The 21212-nt window shown below is 35.9% G+C and overlaps 2 long non-coding RNA genes across 2 annotated transcripts; one reads left to right on the top strand and one right to left on the bottom strand.

The window, feature by feature from the left end:
- Nucleotides 1-10909: 10909 nt before the first annotated feature.
- Nucleotides 10910-11991, bottom strand: LOC120338248 (uncharacterized). Its single transcript, XR_013478097.1, has 3 exons — nt 11817-11991; nt 11344-11718; nt 10910-10994 (listed from the first exon to the last, which is right to left on the bottom strand). It is a non-coding gene; the product is annotated as an uncharacterized LOC120338248 (long non-coding RNA).
- A 6676-nt stretch (nt 11992-18667) lies between these two features.
- Nucleotides 18668-20381, top strand: LOC144428371 (uncharacterized). The gene is made up of 3 exons (XR_013478318.1): nt 18668-18942; nt 19420-19503; nt 19797-20381. It is a non-coding gene; the product is annotated as an uncharacterized LOC144428371 (long non-coding RNA).
- Nucleotides 20382-21212: the final 831 nt, after the last annotated feature.

Here is a 21212-nt window from a genome sequence, read left to right as displayed (position 1 = left end):
TGAAAAATATAAAAAAAACATAGGTATATAATTAGGGTTACCATATTTTATTGACTTCAAAGCGGGACGCCTTTAAAGACACGACCCTTTAGCTGTGATCCTGTAACTTTACAGTTTCCGATTTTACTACATAGGCCCACATTTGAAGCCATCCCGGCTGTCTTCATTGACCATATTGTCATCGAGAGTTCATGCGCATATTCTCTGTCTAAATATCAGATTCAGCTCGAAAAATAGAAAGGAATAGACGCTAACGATACGAATGATCCGAATTCAGATTTTTTATGTACAGCAAAAGGCATAAAGAAATAGTCTGCTGTTTTCAAGCATTGAGGTTTACTTATTCGCCTAAGCATGCTTTTCTGTAGATAACACCTTCAAAAAGACGTTGTTTAATATTATATTCAAGTGAACGTCAGAACCAATTAAAATTGATATTACATGTGATACGTTCGCTAACAGTGTTATCGGGAAACAACGAAACAAACAAAATAACGCACCCACCTTCAGTAAGTAGGCTAGCGTTGCGCTACACAGCAACAACAGTAACGAGAACATGTACGTGTATTATGCTGGATGACTGAATGCCAAAGCGGGACTTTTGGCTGACATGTCGGGACGGCGGGACACGACGCTAAAAAGCGGGACTGTCCCGCATAAAGCGGGACGTATGGTAAGCCTATGTATAATAAAATTACAGACAATTGAATTACTTTGCATGTGACAAATGTAAAATCACTCCTGAACACAGCTTTTAAATGTAGCATATAGTTTCACATGGTTTAGTATTCCCATTTCACATTCATACATTTTTTTTTTAATTTGACCAATGAGATACACTAAAACTCCTAATTTGGTACAGCACTCCATTTCTATACGCCATTGCTAAAATTTCTGCACCGCTTTTTTCAAATATATATATATAATTAAATTGCTAGCTTGGAAATTAGAATTTTTGACCACTGAAGATTTGAAAAAGCTTAATTTTTACACCAATGATATTCTGCTATTTTCTCAAGCTGCGTGGTTAGATATATATTATATATACTGGTCAATTAAATGCCAGTGTTAAACACGTCTTCTCTGTCTGCTGTCCACCTATTCTCTATCATCGCTCTTTTGGCTGAACCATGCATCTTAGACGTAGGCTAATTACCGTAAATGTAGCGAATGGCTTCTCTACAAATATATATTTTTTTCATTTTGGATCATGCTCACAGCCTAACAGGGAAAATTCATCAAAATCTTCCAGCAATTTCAACGAAGTTCGCAAAAATAATCACAACAAAAGAAAACTGGATTCCACAGACGAATTCAATTCTCCACCGATATCAAAGTTAACAAAATCGACGCATCAAATTTGTCAAACCTATCATTGCCCTTATCTGCTAACAATGGAGCTTCAACGTCCAAGGACTCAAATATAAACACAGAATATAATAAAGCCAACCCGGTGTCAATCAAACTTCATACAACTTATCTACGCTGCGTGAAACCATTTTTTATCGACATCGAAGTCACAACTTCAGTATTCTATATCTATTCCAGCATTGTGTAATATTTGCCATAATATCCCGAACGATGCAACTAATGTTCATGGGTAAGGAAATTGTTTTCTATTTGAAAGATGTAGTCAAGGTATTTCATTATTATCTGTGAGCAAAAGTGATTTTTAAAATGACAGTTTGGGAATCGTTTATATATACTAATGCTCAGTACTTCTATTGTATATATCCGGATAAGTTTAAAACTTATTTGAAGATGTATGATGAGTCACTCTTCATAAACCGGAACCTCTCATCCATCTCAGTCCTTTGGCAATGAATTCCATTACAGTTTAGGAAAATCAGCTGCGATGAGACACATGCTCCTTACGCTTCCCATGACGGCCTAGCATCGCTGAATTTTTTTTTATCAAGGTATTTACATTGCATTATTTCAGTATATGAATACTGAAATAATGAATTCTGTCTTTTTTCCAGGGACGTGGGTCATCAGTATTGTTGCTATGGATGTGCAAAGAAACTGAAAAAAAAAGGAAAAACTTGTCCAGTTTGTAGACAACCGATGACAAACTTGTCCAGTTTGTAGACAATGAAGAATACATAAGCAAACAGTCGTAAAATAACATTCAACCACCATTTTTTTTTAATGTTTTAAAAAAACACGAGCTTTTAAAAAATACTTGCTTCATTCTTCTCACTTGTTTTACTTCCGTTCAAAATAAAAGCTTTCAATGCAATGCAAAGTGAATTATACACTCGCATTATTTGCATCGCTCGCTATACATTTCATTATATTTATAATCAAATAAAACTTTCCGGCGGTTAAATTGTGGAATGAAACAAGCCAAGAAGTCAACGTAGAAATTGTGAGATGAATAAACTTTTAACCAGAATCAGATACCAAATAATCATTGATGAATAATTGCTAAAAAAGCTCATATCTTCTCATTAACAGATGGGAAATACAATGCAGTACTTGATTCTATTCAAAAAATCCTCTTAGGGGCCCGCGAAATAGTATCAAGTGGGCTACAAGAGCTTTTAGTTTTTGCGTTATAGCCTAACGTTGTCATTTTGCATTTTCTTCTAGTTGCGAAAAAAATGGCTTTTCTGTTTAACTACAGGATCAAATGCTTCGAAACTTTCAGTGGTTTAAAATTATTGTTGTCGTTAGAAAGCATTTACTATACTTATTTTAACAAATTCTGTGTGCTCTATGAAATTCGTTTTTCACTTCAAATTTCTGTCTCATGACATCTTCAAAATTAAAAAAAATTTGTACCGTGCTGCGGTTCTGTGAGGCATTTCAGTTTTGATATCATATTCATGAATATATCGCACAAAAACGCAATCAGTAAGCTATTTGTCATACGTACGTGGGAGCAGCCAATTTAAACGTTGTCCAAATAACTTTGTGCTATGTTCTCCTATTGTGTTTTTATTTTAAAAATTTTGGGGTTCCGCGTTTACTTCGGAGAAGCAAAGGGGATCCGCAGGCTCATAAAGTTTGAGAACCACTGATCTAACGAAAGCTCATAAACATACTTGCTATTTCGTGGAAAGAGGTTATGTTATTCTTATTGGACACTTTAGTGGACATAACGATCGTTTCAAATATTATGTTGTTGTTATATTTCTTTTTCTTCGTCACCATCATTATAAAATCGCTTTTCTCTTCGAATACTGGACCAATTGCTTCGAAATTTTTAGTGGTTTAAGTTTGATTTTTTTTCTAGAAGGCTATTACTTTTATTTATTCCTAAATTTCCTATGAGATCTGATATTACATTCAAAATTTCGCTGATCTAAAATTTACTCATGGGAAAAACTGTTTAAAACTTATTTCAAGCGGTTGCGTGATCGAGCCTGTAGTTACGGTACTGCTCAGTTACCGTACCACAGTAAAATTGACATATTCCTTTCGCGATCTTACTATTGTAGTAATGTCAAATGTAGGGTTTCTAGCAAATCTAGGCTACCGTATATGTAAATTTTGATAAGGGCAAATTGAATTGAGTTTTTATATTCCAGAGAAGAATCGTTTCACGATCGAATAGCAGGCTTACAGTACAGCAACAGGTACTGGTAAGGTACCGTACGGTACCTCTGTGAATTACGCTCTCATCTTTTGGTTACAGTTCTGATGTAAACAACCTGAATTTTGTAGCCTATTTTTTTTATTTGATGAGAGGAAATGAATTAAGTTCTTATATGACAAGGGAGAACCGTTCCGTGAACGAATATCAGGTAGCCCACTGGTAAGTTACCGTACCGCATATGATTATCGGGGAATCTATATTTTCTTACCCTAATGAAGAAGTGACTCGGATCACTTGATATTTCAATTCACGTTGAAATTGGGTGGAGAAGAATAGATCATTACCACAGGACATGGAAGAGCTATGACAGTCCCTATGCCGTTATTTGTACCCAAGTACTAATAAGTCAGTTACCATAGCCATGTAGCTGTTTCACTGTTCAGATTCGTGCAGGATACCGTACCGAAGGCGTAGGGTAGGTACCCTGGCCTATGGTTTTCGGTGGAGTGATGATAATATATTTCGTTTTATTCTAAGTGTCCATATATTTGAGCATAGCTTTCTTGTTGGACACGTAGTGGACATAACGATCGTTTCAATATTATGTTGTTCTTGTTGTTATTTGACACTGAATAACACATCTAGTGGCAATATTAAAAAAACGCTTTTCTCTTCGAATACTGGACCAATTGCTTTGAAATTTTCAGTGGTTGAAGATAAAATTTTTCCCCAGAAGGCTATTACTTTTATTCATTTTAAATATTTCTGTTAGCTCTGTGAGATTTGTTTTTGTTTGCTATGACGTCAATAAACGTTCTGCGGACATCGGACGCCATTTTGTGTCCTACTGTACTGCTTCGCTTGGTGTGAATATATTTGTAGACTGTGATCTGACGGTACGGTACACCGTACTGTACTGCGAACAGACGTGTCCATATATTTGGGCGTAGCTCTCTTGTTTATCTTTATAATACTATCTCGTTCAAGCATCCTTGTGACAACTGACACATACGGGTCCGAAGTCTTTTACCAATCTTATCATTATTGGACACGAAGTGGACGTAACGATCGTTTCAATATTATGTTGGTTTTGATGTTGTTCTTTGACACTTTTTGGACATCTAGTGGAAATTCTAAAAATCCACTTTTCTCTTTCATTACTGGACCGATTGCTTCGAAATTTTTACTGGTTAAAGATGGAATTTTTCTCCAGAAGGCTATTACTTTTATTTATTTCAAATATTTCTGTTAGCTCTGTAAGATTTGTTTTTGTTTGCTATGACGTCACCGAACGTTCTGCGGACGCATAGCTGACACTCCTCTTCTTTTTGATCACGTGCCATCGAACGTCGATGGTTCGTAACGAAGTCCTTACGGTACTTTGCTACGATTTTTCCTTACGCTGTCTTACTACGGTACCGGTACTGTACCGTACAGTATTGTAATAATGTTGGTTTTCTTTTCTGCGGGGAGGTTACCATACCGCCTTAGCGAAAGTTGGAATTGAAAAATTTTTATGGGGACAGTATTGAAAGTTTTTTCGCGGTTGCGGTTGCGGGGGTCTCATGTAGTTTCGTACCTAACGTACTTCTAGTAGGCGTAGCATGCCAGTTTTTTCACGTGTCAATCCCAACCCCCTCCCGACCACATCATCCAAAAATTACGTCACTACGACGTCACAGTGACGTAATAGAGCCCTTCAAATTATGCGAACTGTCATCTAAGACGCGCAGACGAGAACCCGAAATCGAACAGCCATTTCTCTCGTTTTCTCGTCGCAACGATCCCGATAGGAGAGAGATCGCTGGCGTTAGTCAGTTCTTTATCCTCGGCGCCGATTCCATTTCGGGCGATCGTACAAGTATTTGGCTAGCTCTATGACGTGATTGTGACGTAATTTTTGGATGGCGTAGTCAGGTGAGGGTTAGGATTGGCATGTCAAGAAAATTTTATGCTACGCCTACTAGAAGTACGTTAGGTACGAATACCGGTACCATAGAATGTCAGACTTAAAAACATACCCTACCTAATACACGGTACCGTACCGGTAATACTGCAATAGAGTTATCACTGTAAATAAGAATAGACTATTTTGTAGTAAGTTTGGCAATTTTACCATAGCTTACCGAATTTATTTACTTGTAGTGTGTCTACGGGTTAATTCAATTATTGTCTATTTTTCTTTAGCTGTAATGAGAATGTCTGTACAATTGTGATACTTGTTCTCATTTTTGCTGTTTTGTTAGATTTTTTTTTTGGAAACACCACAAATCCAGAATTTGCAAAGAAAGAAGCATTACAAACTTCACAAAGGTTTGTACCGGTATCCGAACACTGGAATATATGAAATGTCGGAATGCCTGGTAGCGGTAGTGAAATTAATTTCATTCACCACATTTGCCTACTTCGGACCAAAACTAAAATTGGCATACCGGTATCCTTGCCTGACAAAATGGATATTGAACTGGATAAATATTTAAATCATACAGTTATAACTTTGCAAATGCTGATACTGTGTTATGTCAGTATGTGCAAATCAATCAAATGTCAGAATGCCTGGTACCGGTAGTCTGGTAATGAAATGAACTTCATTTACCAGATTTGCCTACTTCGAACAAAAACTAGGGTGGTGTAGCCAGTCTGCGGACAATTTCATTCAAACCGCTATAAAACAAAAACCGATATTTTTTCTAATGCGTTAATTTTTTCACCGTAGGTGCATTGGCATTTATTCTACACGCTAAACCTCGAATTACCTTTCTACGGCCAGGAGTTAAAGCTATACAAACCACCAAAGTACGACACTCAGAAGACGTATTTGCGACCGACCAGTGTGCGACCACGGATTTCAAGCCTTGAACATCGCTTCTGCTGCGTCGAGAATTGCATTTCTGACCGTCATACATTTTAAGAACGCGGTTATTTCTGTATTTCAAACAAAACTCGTTAAATTATAAACAAAGCACCGCATCACAGCAATCAAACAGACAAAAACACGGTGGTCGCAAATTGGTCGACAAAGATAATATCGACGTATTGGAACCCCCTATTCCCCCTCCTGACTAATTGCTTTGAAATTTTCAGTGGTTAAAGTTGGATTTTTCGTGTCCATATATTTGAGCATAGCTCTCTTGTTCCCTATGACCGACATACAAATGCACAAAGAAAAATGGCGACGGCGAGGAAATTTGCAAACATGTATTCAAAGTATTAAGATAACAAGTTCAAAAATGTATATACATTGAATATGACGATGTGTAAGGAAAATTACAAAAAGTGTAAAGTAAGAACCACAGTGCCTCGAAAAAGTAAAATTTAATCTTTGTCATTAAAAAAGTTTCTAATCTTTATCATCAAAATTCATTTTCTTTTTTAGGCCATTTATATCATGTTTAGCTCAAATTTTTATTTCGTTTTTGACAATCTCGCGTAATTGAGTTCTACTCATAGCGTCTTTGCCCTCAAGGAAACCCTTTACGCCCTCGTGGTAATACAACCATAACCTATTTATCTCTGAAATATTTTTTTTTCGAAGCACTGTTGCTCTTACCGCTTTGCTCCTCGGGGATTCAAATGTAGAGATTTTGCTTTTTGTGGGTGTTTTGGGGATTGTGATGGTTTTCATTTTTTTAGATGAGCTAGGAATGTGGAAGGGAAATCAGAGGTGGGTTCTTGGATTGTTTCGGAAATACGAGTAAGTGGGACACATGATGTGGCTGTTAGAAGTTTCTTGTATTTATTGCTTGATATATATGAGGAGTGGCCCATAGCCCGCGTCACATCCCTTTGTTTCTTTTCGGACATGTCCGATGCCAATGACGAGGCCAGTACGATGGCATTTTATCCGAATTCACTGATTTAGGGTTGATCGGTTAATTTTGTCGACCAATATTGATTGCTTCAATGGATCAAGGGCCCGATTGCTTTTTGTCCTATCCTTCACAGGATGAAACATTTCTGCCATCTGAAAGGTAAAAAATGGAAATAAATATCAATAAGTAATAAAAAAAATTTTCAATAAATCATTTATTTCGGTACTCTGACATAAAAACAAAATGTAGACGGACAAGCAAAATGCAGAGATACTTGGAAGACGAGCATAACTTAAAATAAAGTATAAAAACGTAAAAGTACGCCCCCGCCTACCAAAAAAATAATAATACAAGCATACAAAAAACAGAATCGGGTAAAGCTTTAAGAAAATACATTGCTGAAGGGATCTGTGGACAACTTACTCAAAATAATAACAAAATTTAGTTAGAAAAATTTAATATAATAGACTTCTAACGACTTCTTCCGTCCAATTATGATAATTTAGAGATCTCCAGAATTTACCCCACACATACATATAAATGGAGCTGATTTTAAGTATATGGATGCAGCAAATTCTGGGTCTGGGATTCTAGGTTGTGTATATCAAAATAAATTAATAGCTGTAGAATAAGTAAACATCTTGCTTTCAAAGACATCAAAAATCACCAACAATTTATCAATTGTACAAAACAGTAAAAAAAATGCATGAATGAAAGGTAGCAAATTTTGAACATTGGGAATAAAATGCAACTTTGCAAAATCACCACAAAAATTCCAAATTCATTCCATATATGCAATGCTTCAACAAGTTTGCTAACAAATAATAAACACAACAAATCCGAATAAGAGTGTTATGCAAGTGGGATCTCCTTATGAAATGGGCCCTTAAAATATGTTAGCCATCATAGCATGTTGCTGTTTAAAAAGAAAGTGATAGTAGCCTACAGACAGGCTTGAAATATCTGTGAATACAACGACCAGACAAAGCATGCTAATGTTAGAAGCTAATAGTGACTAGTAGTAAACACAGCAAAAGAAAAAAGATTCGGACAGTGCGTCTGGAAAAAATACAAAATAGCTATAAACATTTGTAACACTTCCTGAGCATTTCTTTCCCGGTTGGTTTGGTGACAATATATTTCGACAAAATTCGGATTCATTTAATCGATAATTCTAACGCTTTGTGAAAGTTTAATTATCAAAAATTATTTTGAAGTTTAAATATTAGGGTATGATTCGCACGTCTATGATTAAATATATACGGTTATCATACGGTGTATATATCCAAAATTATAGTCCAAGAAATGAATGCAATTATGTATTATGCCTACTTTGTAAAGAATTTCATAATCTTTCCGCAACAGCAGAATAAAACCGATTTCACCTTCAATTTTGATCTGATAGGTGTCATTGTCTTTTAGGTGCGAGGGGTCGTTTAGCCCACCAACCCTCATGGAGGTGAAGTAACGAAGTCTACCGCCTCGCGTGATAAGGTAGCGAGCCGCAAACCATAGGCGTAGCCAGGAGGGGGCGAGAGGGGCCATGGCCCCTCCCAAATTTCCAAGATTTTCATTCCTAATCAACCAGTTTTTGTGACATTTACTATTCGGTCGCAGTCCTGCTCTGTGATTACATTGCATTGTAACGTCACAACTGCCCGCCATTCGTAACTCATGGCAGTTTTTTGGCATAGGGGGCTGAGTTCGCTTTCGGTTACTTACTCGGTCTTGGTTTGTTCGCGTCGATTTAATATTCGGAACGCTTGGTTCTCGATACCCACATTGCTTCGATGACTAAATCTAGACAGGCAAAATTGGATAGTTTTTTTTTTTCAGCGAAATCAAGATTCGCTTTCCTTACAAACATCAAAAATCTCGTACTGTGGGTTTAACATAGCAATTCTAAGCCTGAAGAGCCACCAACATTTAAAGAAGGTAGAACTAACGAACTTGAATTTATTTTCGAGAAACATACGCAGCTCACCGATGCCGAGGGGTATCGACTTCTAACTTCGTACGATCCTCAAAACGTGGCGATTCTGGATACTGTTAGACAAAGTCGTCGCATATTTCTCAAAAGATGGCTTAAGGATAACAGGCTCTGCAATTGGTTGGTTTACACCCAACTCTCTGGTGGGGGAGGTCTGTGTAAGATATGCGTCGTGATGCAAGCATGTTTAAAGCATGGAAGTTTCAGGGACACTGCTTTTGTCACAAGACGATTCATTGACTACAAAAATTATTGAAAAGGCTGTAGCCCACCGAGACACAAATTACCACAAATGATCAATTGCAGCTGCGAAAAAGTTCGTAAAAATCATGAAAACGCATTCGCGATAGTACCCACGTGCAATATTTGTGCGGTGTGCTTCTCATTGTTTAAATTGTTCATATGACCAAATTAAAGTTGCAATATTCAGAAGGACTTGTGATTATATTTAGGAGACTATTTGTTCTAAAAAAGAGAGCCCTAAAAGGCGCGCGAGTTTACGAATTAACATCCCTTTGTTCTCCCCCACCAGATGGTCTGAGAAGTACACGACAAGAGCATCCGAATCTTCAAATGCAACTTCAAACGAGTACTTCAGGCTCTTGAATTTTTGGCGAGAGAAGCCAACAGTGAGACGAGGGCGAAGGCTTTCTCTTTAAAATCTGCTCTAGAGAAGTCTTCTGTTATCTACGATGCATGTGTGACTGGTCGATATTCGGCACTGATCGAACTACTAGCGCGCACACTTCAGATGGTCGGAGTCGGTGTGCCGTCAGTGAAGAGCCTCACATCCTCCCTTCAAAGCGTTCTCACTGAAGAACGCAATGACTCGGACATTGCGTCAAATATTTAGGAAGAAGCTTGTGAAATAGTTGGTTTGAAAGATCTGATAATGCCCAGAGTAGTCGAAGTACAAGTTTATCGCGACAACATCTGTGCTGATTCAGCATCCCAGTATTTCCAACGTTCCGTATATCTTCCATACCCTGACGGCTTGATCTGCTCTATCCGGTGACTCTTCATTGACAACCCCTCTTTTTTGCTTTACTATCAATTCTTCCTCCGAACGAACCAGTCCGGGTGGGTGAGATTGCGCGTTTGTATTTGTTGGATAATCTCCATAATGAAGTGAGACTGTGGAGAACTTCTTTGAGTTCCGACGTCGAATTTTTGAAGGAGCTTCCTCTGAGCAGCCGAGATTATCCAAGCGTGCACACAGCAATACAGATCGTTATGACGCTACTAGCAACAATTGTTGAGGCTGAGCGTTCTTGTTCCTGTATGAAACGGGTGAAGACATAGCTGCGCTCATCAATGACGTCCAATCGCCTTTCTGATTTGTGTGTCTTTCATTGTCACCGTTAAATGGTCACTGAGGAGAAGATCGATCGGGTTGTGGCGAGCATAGTTGGTGGAAAGCGAAGGGTGGACTTTTAATGGTGGTGATGTTTTTTACTGATTCAGATTGCGTTATCAGATAAATATTTGTTGTGTTAAGCTTAAAATTACAATATTTGGCCCCCACGAAAATTTTGGGCTGGCTACGCCTTTGCCGCAAACAACCCCCCAAGCACCTATTAAAAGTCTCCTCTGCGACACGATCGTCGTAAATGTCTTTTATATCACGGTCGTATGTTCAGAAAAATATCTGAAATTAAAGTAAAATAAGCAATAAAAAATAAAATAACTTAAATCAAGTTATTAAAATAACTTAAAACATTTGAATATATATGTTGAATTGTAACATAATTTTTCAATTTTTATCAATATATATGATTTTTGCCGATTTTAAATGTTTAACATTGCCGTGTTATATACTAAAATGTAAGTTAATAGAATTACAGAGTTCGATATTTTGACCTTTCCAAGTATTTTGGGAACGAAGTAGGATAATTCGCAAAATCGGGTATTCCACAAACGTTGACAGATCATGCTATTACATTGTAGAAGTTAAATTTCCTAGTTTAATAATTGCAATATATATATATATTACTTACTTATGAATCCATCCGACACTTTGTTCAACATCCTTCTGTCGGTGGCATTCTTCGAAGACTTTTTTTGTTTCCTCCGCCTATTGGCAAACGTCGAGACCAAATCGATCCCTTCAAGGATCTGCTGCCAGTTTACACCAGTTACTGAATGGCCAATAAACTTTGCCTATTTTCAAAAATGTTAAAGGCTACCAAATGGCGGTACCTCAGGGAAGCCAATTTTGTCTTTCCAATCTCAAGTATCTGGTGTAAATTTACCGGCAGTAAACCCTCGAAGTACACTTTCAGTTCATTAACTGCATATTCGACTTTTTTCGTCATTTTGGCTTTAAGGTTAAAAATACCTTTCTGCAGATCATCTTCGTACTTCTGCAGAATCTGAGCAGAAAATACCATTAAAAATTGTGTTTGTTGTGTGATAGTGATGTGTGTAGTGTTCAGTGAATTTGAGTTTGAAAAAAAAACATCAATCTCACCTTGTAATATATGGACTCATGTATCATATTACATTTTACATCTTTCAGCTCTTCTGCTTTTAATCCGTGTACTGTCTGCAGATATTTTTAAAGTCTCTTGCACGAACTTTCATGGCATATTGAGCATCTTATATATTTATTGTAGTCGATGGCGGCAACGGTTTGACGGTAAATATATCTGTAGAATACGATGAAAATGTAAACATTTGCAAACGAAACATAGATTAACATTGAGCAATATTTATAATTTAGAGGAAAAATTTGAAACTATCAAACATATTCCCGTATTTTAGTACTAAAAACCGGTCGAGAAGTCCGAAAATTGTAATCTAGGACAATGGGATCAAACAAAACTATTTTAAGAGTGTATTTTCATTTACTATTAGCTTTACTACAGAATTTAACAAAATGAAAATACTTTCTGAATATAGACAATCTTGTATAATTTAACTTTTATTCTCAGAATCACGGTTTTCTCCAACTTCACAGTTTGAGGACATCTTTTTCAATTTCGTACAAAACTGATCTGAACTTTCACCTCCCTATAATATATATTTCTCATATTCACTGTTTGAGACTAACTAGTATACGACGTCAGTTTGTCATTTATGTCTGAGAATATGTCAGATTCTTTTTTTAATGTTTCATATAAGTATACCATACTGTCATAGAACTCATCACTCATATACAGATAACGCGATAACCCTTTGAAGCACCTCGGGTTGTGAATAGAGACCAAGGATTTTTATGCGCATGACCCTTATTCATAATCCACCGTCATAAATTAATGAAATTTATAAACTCAGTTTTGAGGGTAAATCGAAGATTGGCAGTGAATGTACATAAATGAATGCAAAACCAGCGCGTGTTTGAATTTCACTAGATGATAAATTTGCGACAAGGAATACTTAATTGCAGAGCTTTGCTTGTAAATATCATCATCCGCTCGGACCAGCTCGATATGGCGCCGAGTTGCTATTTTTTTTTATCCGTTCACCCGCAGAACTTGTACAACGAAAAACATCTGCTTTCCCTGTCGCCGACACTATTGTGATATAAATGGCTACCTCCACGTGGGATATTTGTATCTAAGGTAAACCATAATGTTCATTTTCTATAACCTTGCACGAAATTAGCTTCCTCTTTATAAAGTTAGGATTGGGCTCATAATTTCAACCGTTGAGTACGACAGGCTTTGGCTGGAGCATGCAGAATGATGCAGGGGTTCGGCAGGCTCGGGAAGAATAAGAACCACTGAATTATTATCAATTATTATTAGTCATAAGCAATGTTCCCTCTAATTTTTTGTAGTATGTGTGCGCAGAAATTTTAGTGTGTGCGCGCTTTTTTGGAAATGACTGATATTTGTGCAAAAACCAATGAAGAAATTTCGGCGTTCTAACCGGGTAATAAGTGGGTCAACAACAAACTTTCTCAACCTGCCAACCGAGCACATTGTTACATTACATCGAAATACGTTTGTGCGCAGTAAATCTATTCGTGTGCGTACCCTCTGAAAGCTGTGTGCGCGCGCACACGCGCACACCTTAGAGGGAACACTGGTCATAAGACTTTTACTTATAAAAACAATCATTGATGCGCGATACACGTTTTGATGCCTAAACAAGCTATCACAATCTTTTAAATAGTTAGAGTTTGGGTACGTTACTGCGTTCGCAGCGTAGAAATATGGACATGCGGCTTGTAAAATTTTCGAACAATCAGTGATATTCATGGCATACTTCTCATAGGTTCCACTATCTTTGCACAAACGTACATATGCACCTACAAACTGCATCCAGGACAATTTGGACCTGCACACCGTTGCACACATGGATTATTGCAGCAATACATTTGCAACTACAGATTGAACAGAAGGGAAAAGTCCAAAAATTGTGTTCTCCGATGTGCATAGATAGTAGGTATTAATTTTATTCGTTTAAAGCAAAATCAAATTCGAAATTGCTTTCACTAATGGAACATATCTAATAGGAACCAAATAGTACAAATCGACTCCAAAGCATTCAGTAATATTATATACTAACGACCACTTATTATAATCTATAGGTGATAAAATAACTAAAAACATATATATATATATATATTTTGCTGCATTTGGGCCACTCGTTTTCTGTGGCATATAGTGAGCTACTCACAGCGTTAATTTTGGTGGTTTTCAGTGGGAAATGTTTTGACAAAATTTCACGCAAGTAATACAGTTTGTTTAAAATATAGTCGAGTCGGTGCACAATCGTCGTCGCCCAATTCCGAGGGACTGCTTTTTTTAGCCTATTTCGACACCGCATGGAATAGATATAATCATTGGCTATTTAATCATTGTCCTTCATTAAAAACGTTCACAGCTACGGCTAATTGCTTTGCTTGCAAGGTAAATTAAACACCAGTTACAATCGTACCATGAAATAGCCGAAAACAGTGGTTTTGGATGTTTTAAGGTGTGCCTGAGGCTTGTCGCCTTGCCCTATTTACAGCGTGATATGTTGTTATTTTGGCGTCACGGTTGATCGCTCGCTGAACGATATTGTTGCGATTTGCCCACTCGTTCTGACTGCCTGTATCTTCAATTCTCCATGCCCTCACACGAAAGTATAAAGAGTAATTGTGTATATACTGTATATATATATATTGTGTATCTACGTAGGCCAAAGTGTAACCTGAAAATAGATGCAATGGCGATATTTGAAAGTTGTTCATAGTGGATTCTAGATAGCAGATGACAAAACTTCCATAATTTCATAAATTGGATTGTCTGAGATGTGACATATTGCTGAAATTTACGAAATCACGAGTTAAAATTCGAACACATATAAATCAGCGAATTTTAAGTCAAATTTGAAAATTTTTTCACTAGTCTATGCGGAAGTTTTGTATTTATCTTTTCAGGGAGTGGTTTAAATTAATTATTTGTCATTTGACCCCAAAATTGAAAATTTGTTCTATTGTAGTTGTATTGAAAATTTCAATATATTTGGATAGATTCCAATAAAACAAAACTAAAAATAGTTTTATAATTAAAATTCATTTAATAGTTTTCAAGAAAATTGGGTTCAAAATTTTTTTTTTTTTATCGTTTTTTTGGTTATAACTTTTGATATAATTAATAAAAAACAAAAATGTTAATACCGTTCAGTTGGTATTTTAGAGACGCATTCGGTATATTGTTCAATGATATTGGATGGCTAGAAAAATAATTCAAAATTTTGAAATTTCCAAATAAATGCAGTTCGGAAACATATGATAGCATATCGTCGTTACTAGGGTTTCATCGATTATTTTAAGTTTTCGCCTTCGATGTCGTTTTTTTGGTTGTATTCAAATATATTTGAATATAATAAGTGCGTTGCACGTGCTTTTCATCAACTTTAGGCAAAAATATCGAAAATATCGCTCCTTTATGGCGATGTTGTCAAAAACGCAATTTTCGCCGTAATTGTTAAGTTTTCTGGCGATAATATGTTGTATTAACAATCAAAAGCATTTATATGAGCAAGTTTTAACTGTAGCTAGTATTATGGTACTTCACATCATTAAATTAAACCATCACCTGAATAATTAACCATTTTTTAAATAAATATAGTCACCATTTCGGAAACGAGAAGAAGAATCGGCGATGTATGAAAACTCAAATTCCCGCAGAATTAAATCCAATTGCCTGGTCTAGTAAAGCAAAGAACGTTTCCCATTTAATTCAATGTTTTGTGTTGTGATGACCGTGCTTAATCATATAATTAAAACTGGAGAACAAAGGGAATGAAAGTGGAAAACGAAATAACCCGGCATCGGCATGAGCGACCTAGACTTCCGATATAGAAAGTTTTTCTAATTCCTACATTTCCGCTAATCTAAGTAACAATGTGTATCCCATTTGTTAATCAGGAATACTGTCGCTAAAAGGATCACAGATGTTTCAAATATGCCACTGTTCGTTAAAATAGATTTTAGGGCTAATTAGCTCTTTGTAATCTGAATTTCAACTGCGCAGTGTTCGATTTCCGATTTTCAGATAATGTATTTTTCCGAGTGAGATGCGTCCAAAATAGCCAACAATGTACAAGAGGTTACCATAACTCATTTGCTTATTTGATAGTCGGAAATTAGTGACACCAGTTATGTAATTAGTATTATGTATTTCCGACAATGTGAAAAATTATAGTGACGTCATACGGTTTTTTTGAGTGAAATTAATTTTGGCGTCATAGCAGAGATGTTCATGTGATATGATGTCATAAATTAATATAAAAAATTTCGCAAAATACGAAAATTGCCGTTGTACGGAAGATCCGTATGTTATTCACGCAAGTATACTGGATAATAAGTTGAATATAAAAAAAAAACTAATAAACCGCGTCACCAGTAAACTTGAAGTCATAGTAGCTATTTCTATTTGTGCCAAGGGTGTAGGGACTTACCCAAATCTTACCCTCTTTGTAATTTTATGAAATCGCTCATCTGGGACTTCAAAGAGAGGGACGTAGGAGTAATATTAAAACGTATCTGCGCATTTCTTGATATGTTCAATAAAGGTGATATGGCAATATTGTTAGCAACGCAATGCAGATCGTTGCTTTATATAGAAGTAAAATCGCCCAGCTTTACACGACCAATCCAGCTTTTCAACTGTTATAACGTCTCATGACCACCCCCCACCCCAAGATCAGTCTTTCAAAATCGGTAACAGCAAAATGACCTACGCTGACCATGCAGTTTATAGTGACTGTTTTGTACCATTGACCGACAAACAATTCAACTCAGCGTTGTATTTTAACATCTCCGGCTAAAATAAACACGGTGGTATACACCTGGTCACACATGTTTATTTCCAAAAAATTGTGTTCGAACAAAGTACATTTGCATGCGAAAAGTACATAGTAATCAAGAATATATATTACAATAACCGCTATATATCATGCATCAAACTTTTCTATTATTCCGTTGTCATCCATTCAATATCCAGAAACGTTATGGAGGTATTTAGAAGAATTTTTATAAAATAACCTATTTTTTTGCCAAAATAGGCATGGGTTTCAAAATCCGGTCAGTCCTATTTTAAGACATGAGAAACCCAATACACAGATTACAAAATTCGATTGGTGCGTGCGTCTCCTGCCGAAATTTTAATGAACTTATATTTATATTCATGGATTGTAATAGATAACCTTTTCTAGTGTACAATAGTTCTGGCTTATAAACAAATTTCTAGAGATGCAACCAATTTGTCTTTTTCCCCATATTTACTGTTTCTACCTTTTTCCAGATTGACCTTACGCTTTTCTGACAATATTCACTTGTCTTATCCTCATTGAACCTTTTGTTCTTCAAATAACAGTTTTCCTTCCACATGTTTTTAAATGACTCAAAATTATCTTATATATATATACTATAAACTTTCTATTTTAATGTTCTCGAGTTTGCTTGGAAAGTTTTCCTTTTCCTGATCTTTGACAGACTTCCGTACACGTTCAATGATCTTCTGTCAGCTTCGTTTTTTCCCAAATCTGTGACTAGGAAAACAAAACATAAATTTATTTTACAAAATAATATAAAGTTTACCTTTTTTAAAAAAATATTGGACTAGACTACATTTACTGCGAAATCCTATTCTGTCGCACTGGATAGGACTATCACGTCTGTTCCATATATTTTCATGTCTTCCATAATTAGGTAGCGAGATACTTTGCAGACTCAAAGTGATAACATCATCTCAAACTATTTCTTTGCCTACAATATCTCAGAGCCTTTGTTTTACATAATAACATGTCCCGCATCCTTATGTAGAAACTGAATTGCCTTTGATTCAAAACGATAACTAAAACCAACTTCTCTCATCGCTCCTGACAGAGCAGACGCAGACCATATATGACGTCATATGTCTCGTCTGCAATTTGCACATTTTGTCAGAGTGAAATATACCATAGCAGTGTCGCAAGTCCCAGATAAGTTTCCGGTGAATTATTGGAATACCATACGATAGCGAAAAATTTTTCTTGTTAATCCTCCAATTCTGGCCAAAAGATAACCGGGTTAGAAAAGAGAAAATCATGATTTATTTTTGTAGCCACAATTTAGCAAAAATAGCAAAACGGGATATAGCTAGGCCTAGAAACTGTCGGCAAAAACCAGAGTTTTTTTGCTTGAATTTCAAATCCAACATTATGTGGTGATAGTTGAGGGTAATGTTGAAAATGACGAAAAGTTTCAGACTTTTTGCTTGAGGGATTGATGTAGAAAATAAAGCCCAAACTATTTGGGCGACAACAAAATGTGGCCCAAAAATTCCCGTCGCCCAAATACAGCAAAAATAACTCCGTGTTGTCGACCAAATCGATAAAATAGAAATATATATATATATATATATATATCTAATACGGTAGTTAAGTAGACATACCGCGCTAAAAAAGCGACAGTTATGTAGACGGAAAAATTGGGTAGACATTTTCCTGTCCGCTTAATTATTCCACGTTCCATAACTAAAACGTTTTGCGATATTTTGCTGAAATCTCTTTTTCTCTGATAAAACAGTATCAAAAATAATATGTTCTTTCAATATTTTTCAAATATCTGCACATTTTTGCCAACTTTAAGGGGACAGTAGTTCTGCTGGTTTATAATCACCGGGTTTAATTTTCGTACATAAAGTGGACATTTTGTTTATGCAAAAATCTTTTAATTTTTCGGTATATGTTTTTACGATTTTTGGAGAATAGGTTTGATAAATTTGATACAATAACCAGGCAGAACATGAAGATCGTCCGTTCTGTTTTTTGCAATATAAGCTCAATAAACTGAAAAGACCTCAATTCACAACTTCGTACTAAAGAGGCTTTGTGTCGCAATAGTAAAACTGTCGGGTTTGCCGAGAACTTTACCACGTTTGCCGTTTTGTTCGCAAGTAACCTGGACGCCGTGAGGGGATTGGGATCTTCATGAGTGCGTGATTGCAGAAATTTAGATAAAATAGAACAGTTGTGTTTGGGGAAGAGATCCAAGTCTTTTGTGTCAGGTGTTATTAGTTACCCAGTGAGTTGGAGTCGAGTCATAATAACTTGAAACAAGGTTTTCATCGTCACCGTGGAATGCTGCTGGAAATCATCACTCATCGGATAAGGTGATTAGTCATAACGATTTTTAATATTAGGGTTATTTTTCACGTAATCCAGATTATCAAAATATAGATTACTGATACTGTTATGCTTTTACTAGTGGTAGTTCTGATCTGACAATCAAAATAATGCCACGACTGAGTTTGCGTTTGTAAGAGTGTGTAATTCAGAAGGATTTCTAAATCCAGATGAAAATACAAACGAAGATTGTGAAAATTCAATGAATTCAATTTTTTCTCGAAACAGAAGGAGATACGAGAAGCGGGTAGTTGACGCCACTCAGTATAGGTTTGTATAGCTTGGTGTAAATAAAAATATCTAATACACCGCTTCATATTAGATTAGAATATTTTATCTTCGGAAAATAGTTTTGAAGAATTGCATTGCTAGCAATTTTGTTTTGTGATTTGGCACATATCCCTGTGTTATTTTACCATCTTCATCTAGTTATTTACTGGCCTGTATTTTTTGTTCACATGTAGGTGACTCCCCAACGAGATGGCCTACGTTTCAGAACTTGGCAGACGGAAATGCGGGTAGTGATTCTGAGAAAGCTGTGCCAAGAGGTGACTAAATGAGTTTGCTATGCTTGTTTTTTATTAAATACGGTATCTTAAATTGATACCAATGAATGGTAATAAACCAAATCATAATATCACTTGTAGCCCATCACAAATAGCGCAGCTATCTACGAATAATTGTAGTGCACCGTTTAGAAACTCTGGTTTATTTGAGTAATAATGCAATTCCCCATTTCAAACATTTCGTTTGTTCGATCAATCAAGAGTAGCGTAATTCTGAATTGGACTAAAACACTGTGATGATGTTTTGCGACTTATGCATGTATTTTTGATCAAAGTTTCAGATAAGTCAACAGACTATACCGCACCATCTTCAGAATCACTTTCAATAAGCAATGTAAGTGATTTCGAAGACAACCATATATATGGAAAAGAAAAAGGCTGTAAATCAATTCAAAAAAAAGCTTCTAAACAAACGCGAACCAGAACAGAAACGACGAAAAGAAAAATAATTGCACGGCTTTGTATATCTTGCGAGAAGTTTATTATAAAGCTTCAAGACATCTCTGTATAATTCATAAAGATGAACCGGCATTGAGCATAATTTTGTCTCTCCTCAACAACTTAATCTAGTGGGCATATCTACATTCGTATACATACTTAGCATACATTTTTACTATTTAATTATAAATTCAAAATAACAATCATGTTTTTGTATTCCGAGTTGGTGCAAAAATTTTAAATAAATTCTGCAAAGATTCTAAATTGATATTGAGGTTCAATAATTTCATTTTGATCGCCTGTATAGTTGACTGTATAATCACTGCTATACTTAGGCGCCCTGATAGATAGACATTTGAGTTATAATTGGTGTAATATTTCTCATTTTAGTTGACATGGCAAAATTTCGTTTCGCATTTATAGGCCCCACTGAAAACGTCACTTTATTGAACATTTGAGATATGTTGTGTGTAATGTTTCTCGGTATTTTTTTCAGAATTTCGTGTTTTAATTACATACCTTCTGAAATGGTCGGATGGTTGAAATTTTTTTTGAATGCTTCTCAATATTATTGCCATTCCAAAATATCATTTTGCATTTACATGACACACTTACGTAGATGAGTAGATGACGATTTGCGATTTATTTTCTGTTTTGTTTTTCAATATGGTTTCAAAATTTTGTTTTATAATATTTGTCACTCTCAAGTTATCGGATAGGTGAATTAGAGATAAATTTTGAGCAATTTTCCACAACATCAAAATAGGATTAGTATTCGAAATTTGTATTTCAGTTAAATTTCACACACTTAAGTGTGTGAGATATATTTTGTGTAAGATTTCTCAATACGATTCCAGAATTTTGTTTCAATAGTTGTATGCCACACTTAGGTGGTCGGATATGCGGACATTTGACATATATATTTTGTATTATTTCAGAATTTTCATTTCAATTTTTGTATGCCCCACTTAGGTGGTCGGATAGGTGGACATTTGAGATATACTTTGTGTAATGTTTCTCAATATGATTTCAGAGATTTCATTGTGATTGTTTTATGCCACACTTAGGTGGCCGGATAGGTGGACATTTGAGATATACTTCGTATAATGTTTCTCATTACGATTTCAGAATTTTCATTTTAATGTTTAATGCCACACTTAGGTGGCCGGATAGGTGGACATTTGAGACATATTTCGTGTAATGTTTCTCAATATGATTTCAAAATTTTCATCTCAATTCTTGTATGCAACGCT

Source organism: Styela clava, chromosome 10 (genome assembly GCF_964204865.1).
Source record: "Styela clava chromosome 10, kaStyClav1.hap1.2, whole genome shotgun sequence".
NCBI lineage: Eukaryota > Metazoa > Chordata > Ascidiacea > Stolidobranchia > Styelidae > Styela > Styela clava.
This window is presented reverse-complemented; position numbering and strand designations above follow the sequence as displayed.